The following is a 19,334-nucleotide window of genomic DNA, read 5'->3' on the forward strand; positions in this document are numbered from 1 at the left end:
ATCTACCCATTATCCCTCCGTCTGCTCAAACCTCATGCAGCCTTACGTGGGCCAAAGCCCCCCAGAGCACACTCCTGGGCTTCAGATGCCCGCCTAACATTCGGCCTGTTCACATGGCTGGGAGTGGTAGCACCTGATTCAAGATCCGGTTCTGCCAAACGCAGTGTGACCTGGGGGCCACTCACTTCACCGCTATCAGCTATGATGCCTCGGCTGTCAAATGCGGACCAGACATTCCTCGTGGGGAGAACTAAGGAGGTGGCCCCAGAAGCATGTTGCCGGTGGAAGGGCAGGACACATGTCTAACCTGGGCTGGTCCCCGGGAGGCTCAAGGCTGGGAAATGGAAGGCCTGGATTGGTCTGGAATCTGACCCTGATTTCCAGGGTTCTCTTGAGCACTTGGCTTTGCGTCTCTGGAATTTGTTTCCTCACCCACAAAGTGGAAGAATAGGGGAAGATCGTTCCAGCCCCCTGGCTCTGTGGTTCCAGTGTGCCACCCTGTACACGCCAGCCAGGGGGAAGCTCAGACCTCAGGATGTGCCAGGATGTGGACCAGAAGCGACCCCGTGAGCGGGGGAGACCTGAGGCCGGGCCAGAGCCCCAAGGGTCAAAATACTTGGTGAGTGTTGGGGCAGAGGCAGGAAGCCCTGGACAGCCATGCCGGCTGCCATGTCCTATGTAGGCCCTGCACACCAGCTCTGCTCCTGGGGCCCAGGGGGTGGGAGGCAGCAGTTCTCGTCTTCCTAAGAGAAGAAACCGCTCCTTCTCTGTGGCTTCCCAATTCTGCCGCTCCACACCTGGCGACAGCCCAGTTCTACTGAGCAGTAAATTCTGTCATCCCAGCCCCCAGACCCCTCCACCTCCATACACCCCCAAGCCAAAGCACCTGCACGCTGAGAAGATGCACAACTAGGAGAGAAAGAGAGAGAGAGAGAGCGAGCGAGAGCCTTCTGACATCACCGTGAGCCAGCACCTGGTTGGGTGAAGTCACTCAGGCCGGAAGGCTTTGCGACATCCTAGGTGTGTCCCCTGCTCTGAGGCCAAAGGTCATAAATGACTCCAGGTGTTCCAGCCCCTAAGGTGAGTGTCAGGTTACAAGGCACATAGTCATTCCAGTCTGGCAACTTCACCTGTTTTAATCCACCTGCCCTACAGTCCCCAAATCACTCCTGGACTACAGCGGCGGGAAGTGGCCCTCGCGCCCAGGGGCGAGGGATGCTGGACAGGAGGCGCCGAGGCCTGCCCTGCACCTAGGCCTCCTCCAGCCAGCACGGCCCGGAGGTCTCTGACCCGTTGGCCAACCGGGACCCAATCCAGGGAGGACCTCGCCCTGGGTGGCCGACCTCAGCTCCAGACCGCAGAGGAACCGGGAAGATCGCAGAGCCAGCATGGTGAGTGAGGGGGCCTTCTGCTCCTAAGACCTGGGGAGGGTCTTCCCAAAGGGCCTTTCAAGCAGCCGGACAGGTCACCAGCTAAGGATTTTGTAACACCTTCCAGGTTTAGAAAAAGAGGTCACCGGGAGTCCCCCCCACCGTCCAGCCCTGCAGGTGTCAGTACCGACCTCCTCTGCTCCTTGCCGACCAGCCCTCGCACCAGCACCAAGGAAGCTGGGACGCAGAGGCCACGGCTGGCCCTCTCACTGCCCCTCCTAAACCCCACCTGCTTTCTTATCCAGTGTCTCCTGGTCTGTTGGCTGGACGCTGGCGTTACTTTTCCAAGCGCAAGGGGCCGTTCCGCTGCCCTCTGCCCCCTCCCTGGGGAAGCGGACTCCTTTTCTTTTTAAACAAAACAGTGGAGAGCCGCCTAAAAAGAACCCAGGGTGCTTGTGGAGATCTGCTTGGTCTCTGTTAGGCCCTGCCCTGTCTCCTCCTCTGAACGCCTAGAGCTTCTTTACTATCTCGGGGCAGAGAACCAACCCCATCTTTCCAGGACGGCTGAGGGCAGGGAGGGGAAGAGGTAACAGCCAGCCCCCGGTGGGGCTCGGGGAAACCTGCTTTCCTGGTCCTCAGCCAAGAGACAAACAGCGGGAAAACGAAAGGAGAGGGAAAGGCAAGCATTCCGTCCAAGGGGAAAAATGTGACCCGGGGGTCCTCTCCAGTGACAGTCCCCTGACTCCCAGCCATGAGATCCTCTGAAAATCTGGCACAAGCCTGGCCCGGCGCTGGGGCGGCCGAGGATCAGAAAGGGAAAGCAGCTCCCCTGGTTTACTCTGCGGTGCACAGCGTCCCTCCTCCCCATCGGGGAGGCAGCTAGAAGCCCAGCCCGTGCGCAGAGACGCTCCACCTCGCTGGGCTCTCAGCAGGGAGCGGGGGCAGTTGCCTGGTCGTGAGCTGTTTCTTGGTGGCCCTGGGGAAGTCCACGTGCCCCTTGAGGCAACATAGGTTACTAAGGCAGGCAACGAGAGGGCTAAGCGTCAGTCAAAAGGTCAAATGGCCAGCTCCCTTCTTGGCATACTATGCTTGAGATTTTCCTCTTTCTGAGACTCATTTTCTCCATCTGTAAAATGGAAATACTATCGTATGCACGCACCTGAACTGAACGGGCTAGTAATACCCACGAACAGGTGGGTGAACCACGACGTCTTGCACACGTGTGAGGACGGATGACTAAAGTGGAATCCGCTCCAGGAAATGGCCGCTGGGAGGCACGGCCAGCACTGGGGTCACCTCACTGCCCAGGGAAGGAGCTGGCATTGCTGTCTGCAGAGGCAGAGCAAACTGTGGTGGAAGGCCAGCCTGGGGCCCCCCAGGGAAGGCGGCAGTGAGGCCAGGTTGCAGGGGAGGACCGGAGGGCTTCTGGCCCCTGAGCTGGCCCTAAATCTCCTGCGCCTCATAACCCAGTCATCTCCCCCAGCGAGGCCAGGAGGACCGTAGCTCCCAGCCCCGGGCGAGCCCAGCCCTCTCTTCCCGGCCCCGCCCTGCCGCCTCCCACACCTGCTGCCCATCTCCCACACCCCTCCCCGGACAGCCGGAGTCCTGCCTGGTTGCTGCCTCCTAACCATGCTTCTCCCTCAAGTCCACTCAACTGAATGTGCCCGGTAACAGCAGAAGCTGGGGGAAGCCCTGGGCAGAAATCTGAACCCAATCTCTGTCGCCAAGGGGAATGTGTCCCTTGCTATCTAGGCTGCAGCTGAGGCCCGGAGGAAAGCCTGGGAACCTGCGATTGGCCATCCTGGTCTTAACTCATTACTGCCCAGAAGACCCCAAACACACCCTGAGCCCCCGGAGTGGAGTGTTAGATGCCTGGGCCAGTCCAGCCCTTCGGGCTGCTCTGGAGGAAGAACTCGCCCTACCCCCTCCCTGTTTCATTGCCAGTGGGTACAGACCAAGGGCTTTGCTAGGCTTGCCCAGGGCTCAGGAATGTGGCAGGTCAACAGACCATTATGGTGGCGGTGGGGGCCTGTGAGCACGGGCAGCTCCACCCAGACGGAGACAGGGCCAAGAGCCCACTCAGCCCTGGTGGTGCCATGCAGGGCTCTGCAAGGACTCTCAAGGGAAAGCTCAGCACCTACCTGCTCTCCCAGGCCCCTCTCCATGCTGCTGTTACCCCCAAAGTAGCTCCACCTGTGCGACCATTTAATCAGCCCCTGTTATTGGCCAGCATCCACATGACAGGAAGTGGGACAAAGGCACATTGCCTAGGTTCCACCCTAGAGGTGCCCGAATCCAGAGACAGGACAGCTCATTAAGCAAAGGATCCTGGGTGAATGTGATCAGTCTAATACCAGGGGGGATTATGGGGTACCTCCGGAACAGAGGAGGCAGTAATTCTCTCTGGGGTGGTCATGAAGTCGTCCCAGAAGAGAAAGTATTTGCGCTGGACCTTGAAGGGGGAGCAGGCTCTCTCCAGGGAGAGGAGGTGGAAACATGTTCCAGGCAGAGGGAACTGATGCAAACGGGGACAAAGAGTAGCCGGGGGTTGCGGAGCTGTGGCTGCAGCGGTGGACACGGGGGGCGGAGCGGGACACCCGTGGCTGAGGTAGAGGGTGCAGCGTACGCAGAGGTGGCAGCACATCCCCGGGTCCTCCTCTGTCTCTCAGAGCTCTTCCGTCCTCCTTGGCCACTGACATGGAAGAGTTTAGAAATCAGGCCCCCCCCGGCCGCCCCCTTCTCTGCCTGACCTCTGCACCCCTGCAAAAGCCAGCAATCACCTGCCACAGCCTTTGTGAAGCCTAAGAGAATCTGAGGAGCCGAAACTATTCTGGGGGAGCAGGGGGAGAGATGCAGTGAGGGGGAGATGGGAAAAGAGACCGAAAACAGAGCTCAGGAGCTCAACAAACTTTCCAAAGCCCCAGGGCCAAACCAGGTAGCAGGAGACAAGCGCTCTCAGGTCTCAGAATCTTCCAGAGCTTCTTAGATTTCCTGGGCAGCTCTCCTCCCCTCTGCCTTTCTCCTTGTTCAGATGAAAACATCTGCCTCAATAAATCACCTCAAATTTCCAAAAACAATGATTCCCCCAGACAGTGAGTTCTCCACACCCTAATGCATTCATTTGCTACATTTTTTAATAAACCTGCTGCTACCAGACTGTGAGCTTCTTGAGGAGCAGGCCTGTGTCTCTTCCTTCGTTTAGCCCCACACCCAGCACAGGGCCCAGCGCAGGCTGTGCGCCTGATAAAGAGGCGTGAATGAAAGACAAGTAAACGACCAAAGACAGCGCATAACCAGCTACCTGATTTAGTAATGCTGATAGCAACGTCAGCCGAGTCTGACTGGGAAAATGCCAGATTCTACCTGCAGGTGTTATCAAGGTTTTTCATTCCAGGTGGGGCTGGGGTGAGGGAGGGACGCGCTCGAGCCTGCCTGGAAACCCCAGTGATACCCAAGGGAGTCTGGCAGAGACAATGAGGCAACCCCCACCCACCCCCTGCGGCTCTATCTGATTGCAGGGGAGAAATTTGCAAACAAGACTCAAAACCCCAACAGCCCTCCCTCCCCTCCCCCCTGTCCAGCTCCCGAGCACAGCGCACAGGCGCCAGGAAACTCTCAGGAGAAGCAGATGAGAGGAGCTTGAGGGAGAGGCTGGGAGCCCAGGAGGGCACCTGGCCAGGGGAGGCGGCAGGTGCCTCGGCCACAAAACGTCCTGCATGTCGACCTGGCTGGGCTCCAGCCCACTGGCCTGGCTGAGCCCAACTTGGCTTTAGGCATTTCCTGCGATCCCAATATCTTCTTTTTTAATATGCATTCAGTCATACATTCAGCATGTGTTCCTTGAGCATAAACTATGTGCTAGGCTCTGGCCAGAGGAAGACGCTGGGGAAGATTCAGAGAGGAATACACGAAATGGAAGCCCTCATTCCGTATAGTCCAGAACCAGGACAAACTGCTTCCCCCCACCCCGGGCCAAGCAGGGCACTCAGCCACCGCAGATGTCAACACAAAGAGGGGCAATGCAGCTGAGGACACCCCACCTCGCCTCACCCCATTCCCAGCCTGACCACGTGATCACCTCTCTGATCCCCAGGAAGGAGGGTCCTGCCAGGCTCGGGGGAGCATCCTTCCTGGGGATCCAAAGAGATCAATCAAAACAGCAGCAACATCCTATCGCCGCCCAAATGCAGCGAGGGCAGCAGTTTGCAGCTTGGGAAGCACGTTCACCCCCAGAATCTCCCTGAGTCTTACACCAACTCCGAGACACTGTGATCCTCATTCTACCAATGAGGAAATGCCGAGGCTCAAAGCGGGTAGGTGATTTGAAGGCCCACTCGGCCAGGAAGGGGCCCGCTGGGTCTCGAAGATCTGGGCCTTCAATGTCAAGTGCTCTGCTTTCCCACGATGCCCTCCCTCTCCTCCACTACGTGGACCTGTAAGACGGAACTTGACACTAAAACATGAAACTTGTACTAGAACTAGAAAGTACAGAACCAGGAACCCCGCCCGGTTCTGCCTGGACCCCCACCTGGAAGCTGATAGGTTTGATAACAAAGTGAGCCCAGAGTGAAGATGCCTCAGAGGCACAACCTGGTGGAGGAAAGACAGTGTCGTTGCTGCAAGGAGACCGAACCCCTCGCTAATCGACTCAAGGTCACCAAGGAGGAAATACACACAGAGACAAAGGAAACCAGTGGGCAGAACTCAGACGTTCAAGAAAACATTTCACACCCAAGGCTGCTTGGGGGCACTCGGGGGACAAGTTCGCATGAGCTCATTAAGGATAGAAAACCAATTTAAAAAGAGAAAATAAGTAAATCAGGCCTAGGACTAGTCTGAACCGTGGGTGGAGGCAATAGAAGTTCCAGGCTGAGAGCAAGCTTCGGAGAGCGAGGCCCCAAGGAAGGCCCTTCGGGGGTCTTCACCCCAGGATCAGTGGCTTCCCCAAGTGTGTCCCAGCCTCAGAGCCCTCCGCCCCACTGAAATGTAATGCAGACCCCCACCTCCATGCAGAAAGCAGGCTTAAAAGCAGAGGCACAGGACTCAAAGGCCTGCGGCCCCCACCCACTCCTGCCCTGCCTCCCTCCGCTTGCAACAACCTCTGGAGGCGCCAAACCTCTGGAGGCGCCAACCTCTGGAGGCGCAATTCCCAGGGGTGCCCGAGAGCCCTCAGCTGGCCTGCCCTGGAAATCTCCTCCTCACGCTCCAGCTTCTACTCGCACACCTTCTGTTGCTTCAAACATTCTTCCCTTTGCCGAGAAAGAGAAAGCCGTCTCCTGTAAATTGGCCCCTTCATCTTCTTTGCCTCTTCTTGAGGTGGCGCCACACCTTCTAAAGGACCGCCTTTGGGCTACTGCAAGTCCTTCCGCCTCTGGCTTGCATCCTCCACGCTTTGCTCACAGAGAGGGCACCCAGGTCACGTGGCCCCATTTCAGGTGCCCTAACTGTCCTGGGTACTCTCCCGCCGGTGCCCTTGAGTCCGGTGTTGCCCTTCCTGAAGTCAGGCCCCTGGGTCTAGCAAAACCATAAAAACGTCTACGGTTTGTTCAGCTCCTATTACAGACATGCTAGGCCATCTGCTAGGCTCTTTCCCATTAATAGTTAATGCTTTTTGAGTATCTTCTATGTCAAGCACTTGCAGGTTCTATATTAGTAGTTATTAATTATTAACAAAAATAACAGAATATGTGCTCCATGGGCACAAAGACTTTGCCTTTTTTGGTTCACTGCTGTATGTCCAGCCCCCAGAGTGGTGCTTGATTGAACAGATAAAGTAGTATTATTATTGGTGGTGGTGTCACTATTATTGTCACTAACATTGCCTGCATTCTTACTATGTACCAGGCAATGTGCTCTATGCTGTGCATAGTTTGATCTCATTAAGAAGAAAATTTATCCAATCTTTTTCTCTCTCTCTCATTCTCATACACACACACACACAAACACATCCCAAATCGAGGCCCCCAGTGGTTAAATCACTTGCCTAAGGCCTGTGCTCTATGCTCTGTAAAACAGCCTCCACTAGCAAACGGCAGCCCAGGGAGGAAAACCGTCACGAAGCACGCATAGTTATGTGAGTGGGCAGGAAGGTGGCGGGGAGCTCGGGTCCTGCAACTGTGGAGTCACAGAAACCCCACTGAAGCACCATTTATAGGGTGGCCAGTTCAGAGTTCACAGGAGATGGGAAGTCACTCCTGACCTTCTCCAGGAAGTGGCAGCTCTTGGCTGCAGAGCCCAGCTGGCCCAACAGAGGCTGGCTCTCTGGGAGCATCCAGAACAAATGAGAACACCCCATCGTGCCCACGTGCAGAACCACTGTGCAATCTCCCTCGCATGCTATGTAGACTTTCTCCCCCCAACGCCTCCAGGGTAATTGGAGCTGAGGGAACTGATTTCCATGCTACACTCCTCTCTAGGTCCAGCACCAAGCCAGGTGCATCACATGCATCAATTATCTCAGCCAACCTCACCCACAACCCTATGAAGCACATCGTATCTGCCTGTTTTATAGATGAGGAAACTGAGTCTCAGAAAAACTAAGGAACTTACCCAGGAGCACATGGCAGGTAAGGGGCAGAGCTGGACTCAGGCCAGTGCTCCTGACTGACTCTGAGCTCAGGGGGAGCAGGGACCACTGAGACCCCTCAGACCACACAAGCCCACCGAGGGGCCCCTGAGCATGCCCGTAAAATCGCAAGAGGACCAGATGGGGTTCCCGTGGGCTTGAAAAGGCACACCGTGACTAGCAGGAGGAGCGCCTAATGGAAGCTTTTTCACTGTCTACTTTAATCATGCCCACTTCCAAAGGCAGAAACTGGGTCCGGGAGAAGTTGAGTGATTTGCCCAAGGTTGCTCAGCAGGTAACTAGCAGGGTTAGAGTGGATAACACTGAAGAACCTCCCCTCCACGTCCCTCCTCCTTAAAGTTTAAAGGACAATTCAAGACAAGCAAGAGAGAGTATGATTCTTCAAAGGCAGCATAAATTGTGTGGGGTTCTTCTATAAGCATCAGACTACACAGACAGCTGTGGGTGGCAGCCCCTTAGTTCAGGTGAATTGGAGTGTTTAGAGAACCTTTCCAAGCATTAAGGTTCATCAGGCCTCCCTGAAGGCAAACCCCTCAGGGTCCCTGTCTGTCTGGGTGGCCTGAGCCCTGATGGCTCTCATGTCCCCTCAGCCACTGCCCAGGCCTTGCTCCCCGTTGTGCAAAGGTGGGGCACCTTCCTTCCCATCAGACTCTCCTGGGAAGGGAACGTGGGAGGGATCCACCCACCACCCTGCAGCAGAAAGATGAGCAAAGTGGAATTGTTGAGAATTCAGAAAGGATGCAGAGAATGGGGAGGTTGCCCTGGAAAGGAGCAGGCCTGCAGGGGGATTCATAAGAGTTACAGCTAACAGCAGCATGTCCTGGGGGCAGGGGCCTCTAACCTGGAACCAGGTCTTCCTTCAGTTCAATTCAGCCCGTTTGCATGCCCTGCACCTCACTCCTGCCCTTCACATTGTCTTGGCATATGGCCTGGGGAAAGAGAGAAAAAGTCTCTGTGCCTCAGTTTCCCCATTTGTGAAACAGGGATCTCGCACCATCACTGTCCCCTGCCCTGCCTGGGGGTAAGAGCTATACCTGCACATAAAGGCTGATCTTAAAGGAGAGCAGCTGAGCGGCAGGCTGGCAGCAGGGTAACAGCAGGCCACCTGACACCTGCCCACTGCCCCAGGCCCTGCCTGGAGCCGTTAGGTGCTGCAATGGGGTCCAGGAGCTCAGCTCGAATTGCTGACAGGTCAGCACCGATGTGGCTTAGAACAAGGCAAAATGGTTTCTAATGCAGCAGATGAGGCGGAGGTTGGTTCTACAGGAACAGGCCTGCTGGAAGGATGCCTAACACAGGGCAGAGTGAGGGGGAACGTTTACTGAGGCTCCTTCGTGTGACAGCTTTACCTGTGCGTGGCCGGCACGGGGATCTGTCTGCTTCAGAAGATACTTCAGAGCCAGCAGGACCTGTCGTGTCTGAGAACCTTCCACGCACTCCGGGCTGCCGCGTCACACCCAGGCCCGGCTCAGGAAGCTCACGCCCTCCCCCACCTCACCACCGCCCAGCCCTCCAGTCCCCTCTCCTCACCTTACCTGTCATGCTGGAGGCACCCAAGAGGGTACTTGCACCAGCTTGGCAAAGACACTAAACTGCCCGACCCCAGCGGCGGGTAGAGAGGACACAGCCAGCTGCCATCAGGTTGGGGGTGGGATGCTGGTTCAGGGGTCAGAGAGCCGAGAGAGGCCCCTCCGAGCAGCCCCCGAGCACTGGAGCCAGAGCCCCACTCTGCCGGCTGACAAGGAGCAGCCCCTGGGTCTGCAGCCTCACCAGAGAACTTCCTCCATCCCCTCCCCTAGGTTTTCTCCCCTGCTGTGTCACTGGCCTCAGCAACCTAGTGGAGCCACAAAGGACCTGTTTATCCCGTTACCTAGCAACAGAGCATCCGTGGCTCCTGGCTTTCCCCCAAGAGACCCCGGGAAGCCAGGGCTTTAGCCCCCAGGGGAGCCTGAAGCTGCCACAGACCAGAGCGAGGCCAGAAAGTCCCTTACTCCTCTGCTCTTCTCCCTGCTTCTCCATCCAGGAACCCCAGCTCTGCCCCTACTAACTTCTTTCCAGAACAAGGAAACAGCAAAGAGGAGAGAGAAATGAGGCCCAGGGTAGGCGGCTTGACAAGGAAGCCAGGCTTCCTGTTCCAGCCTCTGTCCACTGCCACCTCTTCTTCCTTCAATATTAGCCTGGGAGAGCCCGTGCCCATTTCACTGTGTGGCCATTAACCCTTTTATCTGCTTTACCAGCTCTGAAAGCACATTCCCAATTACCCAAGGGACCTTGAGGTTCAGAGAGGTTAAGAAGGGAGCCCAAGGCCACAGAGCAAACTGAAGACAAGGCCAGGTGAGAATTCACACTCCCTGGGCTGGTTCTTTGTGGCTTCTCGGCAGAACACTTCATCCTCCCCCCCATTTAAAATCGGGAGCTGCCTTGTGTCTGAGTTGATCCTCTCTGAGCTGGAAGGTTAGAGCTGAGCTAAGCCCCACCGGGAGGTTCCCCAGGATCTAACACATCAGGGGCTGAGGGTAGCTGGCAAGTAAAGGGAGGGACGCAGGTGAGAAAGGCACAAAGTGGTGGAAGACAGGTCACGTGCTGCTACCAGCCACACCGAGGCTCCTGCCAAGCTGGGCGTCCAGCCCTTCCACCCGTTCACCGTGGGAGGGAGGCCTTCTCACCCCTGCTCACGGGGGACTTGGCAGGGCCAGGACCCGAGCAGGGGTGGGTTTGCCTTCACACCCAGCGAAGGGCTGCAGACACGCTGGGGGTATAATCAACTGCATGCTGACTATGTGCACCCAGACTCCCTGCGAGGGAGCAGAGCGTCAGGAGGACCCCGCGCAGTTAGTGAACTTACCAGAACAGGCTCCTGCACCGTGGGGAGAGGAGAATCGTAGTCCTCTGAGATTGGCCCCAAGAGCTGAGTCTGTTACTTACTTGCTCTGAGGCCATAGCAGCCACTTTATCTACATGAACCTGCGTTTTCTCATCTGGAAAATGGGGATCATTTCTCAGGGTTGTTCTGAAGATTAAATGGGATACAATCTAGGAAGGATATTGTGAGCTATACAATACCTACCTGTGGAAGTTAATTATTCTGCCTCCTAATTTGGGACTTGGATTAATGTCTCTCTGCCACCAGGGACCAACTGAGAAGCAGAGAAAGATGATTCTCCGAGCTAACCAGGCAAATGACAGGTGATATTCAGCCATCTAACACCCATCTACTTTCCCACCCAGCCCCACCTTCTCCGGCTCAGGCCCTCCTGGCCTCTGGGGTCCCACGTGTCCCTGCCCTTCCATTGTAATCCAGACAGCAGGAGCTTCATGCCCACACGAGCCCTGGGCCAGACACTGGTTGGGCTGGACACACGAGTCAGCGCTCCGCAGCAGACCGAAAGGCAGACAGGCCTGAGCCAGCCAGCAGCCCCAGTGTCCAGGGCAAGGCGGATGCCCCCGCTTGGACTGGGCTGGGCAGTGTGGGCGTCTGGCTGAGTTCAAGCTGGGGACAAACAGAGACACCTCCAGGAAAGCAGAAGGCGGTACACTTGGTCTTTGATGATCTCTCAGGCCCCTTCCCTCTGTCAACTCAAGGGCAAGGCGTTTCCTCTATCTGGCCTGTTTCCTCATCTGAAAATGAGGGAGTTGCCTGGACTGGTTCCCAGAGACCCTTTTGGTTTGGCATCCTGTGAGCATAGCAGGGATCCCCCCACTGGGATGGGAGCTGGACAGATTCCTGAACATCACCTGGTGCCCACATCTCTCAGCCCTATTCTCCCCTTTGCCCAGCTCAGGACTGATTCTGTGCTGAAAGGTGATGTGGCTGCCCAGCATCCCCACCCCTGCCCTGCTCAGGGAAGTCACTGACATTGACATTCTCCAGGTACCACTCACAGGCTAAACGTACCCACCTCCCTTCCCTGCCCACCATCCCGACGCCTGTGACCTTCAGCAGCTCCCCTTCCCAGAAGTTTAGCAACCCATCATCTCTGATCTCTGTGTCAAAGATGTTTGCCAGAGAGGCTTTGAGAAAAGCGAAAGAGTAGACCACTAGATGGAAGAAACAGGGCCACATGAGAGTCAGAACAGAACTGGGAGGGGAGGGGTTTGCCTCCTCGAACCTCTCAGCAGGACCAGGTGAGTGCCTTATTTTCCCCTGGAACCTCAGGTGCGCACCACTCCATGAGTCGTGACCCCTGGTTCCTGACATTCCCCACTACTGGTCCATGCAGGGCCCCTGGTAACCCATCAGTGAGTTAGATGGTTTTAACAATGCAGCACACCTCCATCCACCCACCATCCAAAACATAAGCTAGAATTTAATAACCTACATCTAACATGAGAAACCCCTTGGGCACACACACATTCCACCCACCTCTGACACGGGGGGTTAGGTTCTTACAAATGCCAATTCCATCCCTTTCTTGCTTCCTTATGACAAAGATTCTGTTAACATGGAATCTCTTGAGACTTACTTTTTTCTTTAATATTAAACTGCTAATGCCATCCATATTATTTTGTGGTACCACATTTCCTCTTTTTGACTGCAGCATAATATTCCATTGTGTGACCATACCACAGGCAGCTTCTTCAAGGCTGGCCTGGGACTGAGGCCCGAAACTGAGATATTTTCCTTAATTCTCTCATTCTAAAATACTTATTAAACATCCACTGCTTGCCAGGCAGTGTCAGAGATGCCAGAGATATAGCAATTTATCAAGACAGTTACAGTTATATGCTTCTAGCTGGCAGCTTCACTGTACTTTTTCTATTTATTTTCTTCTGTATTTGTTTCTATTGCGTGGATAGCAATTGTAAACATATTAGCTAAAGGGATACTGAAGTCACTTCAGGTCAGAGATGAGGAATCCAGGGCCTCACAAAGTGCAGACTATAAGCCTCCTTTGCTCCTGCTGTGTCTCAGCTTCTAGAACAATCCCGTGTTCATCAAAGGCACAGAGTCAATATTTGTTGAATGAATAATGAACAAGAGACCTGCCTTCCCTGCCTCGATGAACATAGGCATGAATGCACAGGTAGACTCAACCAAAAAGAAGGAAGTTGCAGGGGAAGGGTCACTAAATGGGTGCTCTTGAAGCCCCTCCACCTGCACCATGTGCAGCCCTCACGTCTCAGCAGATTCCCTCTTCCCTGCTCACTACACACCCGGAGCATCTGAGCACCGACGGGGTCTGTGGCCTCTACCTCGCAAACACACGGGGAGTTTTCCACCACCGGCCTTTCCTCCCTCCTTTTGTCCTTGCGAAAGGACATCTGTGCCTCCAGCACCACACTTGCTCCTGCCTGCTTGGCGCCTTCCTGTCTCTCAAGTGCCAGCCCAGAGGCCCTCCTGAGCCACCTGACCTCCCACTCTAAGGACCCATCCTGGCATTGTCTCCTAGCGCCCACCTTACTCTCCACAGACACCCACCCCTCTCTGGGTTTATCCCTTGTTGGCCTGTCCTCCCACCCGCCAGCTCACCTGAGGGGAGGCCAGGGCCTCACCTGTCTTGTTTGGGTGCCTCTCCCATCCTGCTCTAGTGATTCCTTAATTGTCTTTGAATCCACAGGTCCTAAAGCAATGCCTGCTCAAATTCTTAATTTAATACTTAATGATTTAATGCTACCCATACCGGTTATCAGACAGTTGGTAGCCATCCTTCCCACCCTCGAGTTGGACAGGTAGACAAAAGGACTTTGTAACCTGGGATGTGATGATTCTATGGGGACCACTGGTGGTGGTGGTGGCCTGACTCGGTAGCCACAGCAGCTGACAGTCACAGATGTGACCTCATCTTTGTCCTGGAGATGGTCCCCCTCCCAGGTCTGGTGCCAGCAGAGAGAGAGTTGGGGATGAACTACGGTACAGAGTCCAGAGTTCAGTTCAGTTTCACAGATGTTTATCAGGTCTTCAGGAGGTACAAACCCGATACAAAATTCAGAGGACACAAGACAGCGAGAGGCAGGGACCACCCAGTGGGGTAGAGCTGTACCAAAGAACTGTCCCAAATGCTGCGGGAGCACAGGACGAAGGGCAGAGGGCGGGGAGCTTGCCAGTCACTGTCCCCCAAATAGCTCTCTTACTCTGCACATAGAACTTTGAAGGGGGTGTGATTTTCCCACTTCACAGAGAGTAAATGTGGAGCTCGGAGAAGGGAAGGATGTTGCTCAAAGGCTCACATTTACCAGGAGGCAGGGTCCATATCCCCCCTCAGCTCCTGCAGACTCCAGGGCCTGCTGTCTCTGCTACAGCCCAGCTCCCAGTGGCCTAGCGTCACCGAAGGGAAAGCCAGGCAGGTCCCTCTAGCAGACTACAGTTTGAGAGGAAAGGAAGGAGCTGCTTCTCCCAATGTCTGTCTGCCATGCTCAGCCATGGTTGCAGGCAGCACCCAGGCCCCCCAACCCATATCTATCCACCCGGGGGTTAAAAGAGGTCCTCTCACTCCCAAATGGGGCTGCAAAATTCCCAGCCAGAAATGTTCAGGCTCCTCCACCCACCGCCTGGAGCAGCCATGACCTCAGGACAATGGACAGGCAGGGAGGTCCCTGGGTGGAGGCCTAGACCTCAGGCAGACCTACTTACTGCTCAGTCAGCCCAGGGACCCAAATCCAGGGCCAGCCAAGAAGAGGAAGAAAGAGGAGAGAGGTTTCCGGGAGCCCCAAGAGTGTGGGAGGATATCAGAGAGCATGAGACTCGGCAGCCCACTCCCCTTAACCTTTGCCTTGCAGCAAAGGGGGCATGGGAACATTGTACCAAGCCTTTGTGTGTGCGGCCCTGTGTGTGGCCATGTACGTGCTCAGTGCACACGGGCAGTGGTGTGAGCAGAGGAAGACCAAGGTTTGGCAAGTGTTTCTGCACATGAGTCAATCATGACCCATGGTAACTTCCACCAAAATACCAGTGCTCTGGTGGTTTTTCATGTTTGCACTATTGGGTATAACATACATTCAGTAAAGTACTTCAGTCTAAAACATACCCCTCCGTGGATTTTTACACATATATGCCCCCATGTAACCAATACTTGGATCAAGATCTACAAGTTTTCCAACATTTCAGAAAGCTCCATTGTTCTTCCAGTAACCGTCCCCACCTCCCCAGTGGTAATCACTATTCTGACTTCTATCACCATAGATTAACTTTACCTTTTAAATTTCATATAAATGAAATCATGCAGAGCTTACCCTTTTATCTAGTGTCCTTCCTTCTTTATTATGTCTGTGAGATTCCACCACATGTCATTGCCTTTAGCACTAGTTTATGCTTGTCTCCTGATGATTATATTCCATTATGTGAATATACCACAACTTGTTTACTTAGTCCACCGGTCACTGACATTTTGGTTTTCCCAGTTTTTAGCTATGATAAATGAAGCTACTACAAACATTCATGTACAGGTCTTTTTGCTGGACATTCCTCTTGGCTATACTTCCTGGGTTGTAGAATCATAGAATAGTCATATGTTTAGCACTAGTTGATTCAGCCAAACCATTTTCCAAAATATTTGTACTGATGTACATACCCAACAACAATGTATGAGAGTTCCAGTTGCTCCATATCCTCATCAACACTTAACATTGTCAATCTTTTAAAATTTAGCCATTTGGGTGTCTATGTAGAGATATCTCATTGTGGTTTGAATTTGCCTTTTCCTGGTGAGTAATGATCCTGAGCACCTTTTGGCACTCTTTGGCCACTGAAGTAACCCCTTTTGTGAAGTGCTCAAGTTTTAAGAGAACTACAACATCTATAGACATAGATAAATGATTGACAAAAACAGACAGTGAAGCAGAATCATCTTAAGAAACAGCAATACACAGAGCAACCCAACAGCCAGTCATTTCTACAGTTGTTAACTGGTTGCTACATAAGCAAACTAGTTGTACCAGATCACACAGATGCAGAACTGAAGCTTGCATTTTGGTATCACAGAGTCCTCCAGCTTAGATTCATCAGGGAGAAGGGAATGCAAATAAAAACCAAAAGCCCCCCACCCCCACCCCAACTTTTAGCCCCAGCCCAAGAACCTCCCTCACTCAACTCACTGCCTGTTTTCCCTTCAATTACAGGATCCCAGCAGTGATCAACACCAGAACATCCTCAGTAAGCTCAGGTCTGGCTTCCCTTTGTCCCCCTCAGCCTCTGGGTTTCAGCCAGTTTCCAAGCAGACACTACACCCCTCTTGTACGGTCTCCCACCACCACCGAATGCTAACGCTGTGGGAGGCATCCACTCAGCCAGGATTCAGCAAACATTGACTGAGACCTGTTTCATTCTAGAAGGCAGGAGGCCTGGTCTCTGGGAAAATAGGACCAACAAACCGAAGGCCCCAGAGCAGTAATTTTCCAGTTGAATGATTCGCTTGTTCATTTTCTCACTCATTCAACAACACTGTGCATACCTGCCATGTGCCAGTCTCTAGGCTGGCTGCTGGGCTACAGGAATAACACAGCCAAAGTCCGTGCCCTCATGGAGTTTACAGTCTGGCTCCACAGCCAAGGAACAAGTTGGGCAAAGGGGTTTCCGCTGGTGGAATAGAAAGTGGCAGTGTTTGCCTGACTTACAGGAGAAAAATAGGTTAATCAATAAAGCGTTCCTGTATTTAAGGGTATTTTTCCTCCCGTTCCATTTTCTTACACCCCTGATTCTCACCCCGGATAGCCTGCTGGGTCAACAAAATGAGCAAGCCAAGAACAAATTAATACGACAGATCAATAAGGAAATGACCAATCCCACTTACTCTGACAGCTTATTTATTTCAGGGTCACAAGTTAATAATGATCATAAATGATGTAATCTTCAGCAAGTAAAATGATGCCTAGATTATACTTAGGAATCTAATACATCACTAGACCCTGGTGTCCCCCAGGAACACCAGCCTTCCAAGGGATGCACCACCTGAGTAGTCGGAGAGCTGTCAAACCAGAAAACAAGTGAAATTTGCCACTGATGCCCCGTGTGAGGGGGCACAGGAAGGGAGGACCAAAGCCAGGCGGCCAGCGAGGGCGTTAGGGGTCAGGAGAACTTTGACAAAAGCTCCACAGGAGTAAGCTGTCACAAAATAGAAGGAAGTGATGAGGGTCTCGGTGGACGGAGGAAGGGGCAAAGGTTCAAAGGTAAGAACCAGGGAAAGAACTGCCATGTAGGGGCCCGGGGCTTGGTGGGGACTGGCAGTGGGAAGTCCATTCGGGCAGGAGAGTGAGGCCAAGTTACAGTGGCCTTGGAAGTTCAGAGAAGCATGTGGTCTGGAGATGGAAGTCATAGAGCCCTGGACGGCTCTCCAGAGGGGGAGTGACAGGATGAAAGCAATACATCGGGAAGCTCTGTTTGGCTAGGTGGGCGGGGTGGGCTGGAGGAGGGGACAGTGGCAGGCAGGGAGGCCGTCCACAGCTCAGCAGGTTTGTTAACTTAAAGTATGAGACAACCAAGAAACCCTTCCCTTCATGATAGTGTCCCACCTGAGAATATCAGGGAGGCAGAGACACTGGCCCTTGCACAGGTGAACTCAAGTCTCCCAAGAGGTCATTCACCCCCGAGAAAGCAAGCCAGCCTCATGTCCCCAGAGGCAGGTGCTCCATAAGTAAGTCACTCGTGAATGAATGAACAATGTGCCACTATATTCATGGCCACAGGAAAGAGGACAGTTCTGAACACTAGCTGCTGGAACTTAAAAACAATATCTGCTAACACTGATAACCTACTTTGTGCCAGGTCCTGATAGTAACAGGCAATACCAGCCCACACCTCCAGGGCCTGAGCTCTGTGTCTGAAGTTTAAACACTTTCTTTTAAGTAAACACAAAGTCTCCTACGCTTTCTCTATCATAGATTCAGTGGTATCAGCCCTTGTTGGGCACCAGTGTCTGGCAAGGTGCCATTCTCTGCTTTTGAAGAGCTGAGGAAAGAGATAAAGACAGACATGTAACCAGCCATCATTCAAGGCAGAATAAAATGAGACCTGTGAGAAAGATGGAAGGGCTATGCTTAAGAGGACAAGCAAAAGCAATTCATTTGTTCATTCAACAAATATTTGTTGATTGCCTCCCACAGGCCAGGCACTGTTCTCAGCACCAGGGACTCAGCAGTGAACAGAAGAGACAAAAACCTCTATCTTCAAGGAGACTTCATTTCAGGAAAAGATGGAAGAGGAGAGAAAATAAACAATATGTTTAAAATTCAGAGTACATTAGAAGGGATAAGTCCTTTGGAGAAAAAATTAAACTGGGAAGCAGAACAGGAAATGTTAGAAGATTCCATTTTCAATAGGAATGTGTCAAATAAGGCCTCGCTAAGAAGGCAACATTTGAAGAATGATCGGAAGGTTATGAGGGCCCGTGCCACATGGAAGTGAGGGGGAAGACAGCTGGCCTATTACTTTCTAGAGATTCTTAATGTTGCTCCAACTCCTGCCCCAGGCTTCCCTGGAGGAGAAGTCCCTGTGGCCCCTCCCTAGCTTACTGACTGCAAAAGATGCCCGGGGTGCAAAAGAACCTATGTGATACTTGCTGAGAATTTAACTTTCCAAAGCCTTGCCCATGACCCATCACTTGGCATAGCCAAGTGAAATGGACAATGTATATAGTTATCATTAGCTCTGTTTTACGCATCCAGAGGCTCCTACCTGGTCTCCCTCCCCCCAGACCCTTTTGTTCCAGCCCATCTCCTCCCTGAAGAGAGGTTCATCTTTCTAAGAACTGATGTGATCGTGTCTTTCTGCTGCTCCAAAGCTTTCCGTGGCTCCTTACCACCTTCAGGATAAATTCCAAGCTCCTTAGCATGGTATTCAAGTCTCCACAAAGTGACTTGCCAGTCCGGCCTCCAAAATGTGTTTGTACCCACCTTACGTCCCAGGCACTCCAGGAGCTGGGGTTCCCCCCAACCTAGGCCTCAGCCGATCTGGTCCAGCTCCCGCCTCCCCAATCTCCATCCACACAAACCCACATCAGAGCCTTGCTGGTCTCTGGTAGAACTGGCAACCGTGTCATGTTTGCCTCTTCTCCCATATTTCAATCTCCTTAAAGACAAGGACCATTCCAGGGACCTGCTCTTTGTTGAACTGAGTGGATATGGGGCCATCAGCATGCATTCACTCACATGTATTTATTAAGCTTCTACTAAGTGCTTACTGTGCCCTCCTTGAGCTCATCGTTTAATCAAAAGATAAGTCAGGATGGTTAGCCAGAGACGGGTAAGATTCCTCAAGGGAGGAACAACCTAAGACAGGCACAGTCGCAGGGGGGCCATTAGGTGAGAAATTGGGGATCAACAGAGGTGAGGCTTAGAACCTCACCCCCCCTGTTCTGAGAGAAATCTTCTGCATCTGTGGATGTTTTGTTGCCCTTGTCCAGCTTGGATTAATACTTAGTCTATAGGCACACACCTGATCATCTACA

The sequence above is a fragment of the Manis pentadactyla genome, chromosome 13 (genome assembly GCF_030020395.1).
Source record: "Manis pentadactyla isolate mManPen7 chromosome 13, mManPen7.hap1, whole genome shotgun sequence".
Classification (NCBI taxonomy): domain Eukaryota; kingdom Metazoa; phylum Chordata; class Mammalia; order Pholidota; family Manidae; genus Manis; species Manis pentadactyla.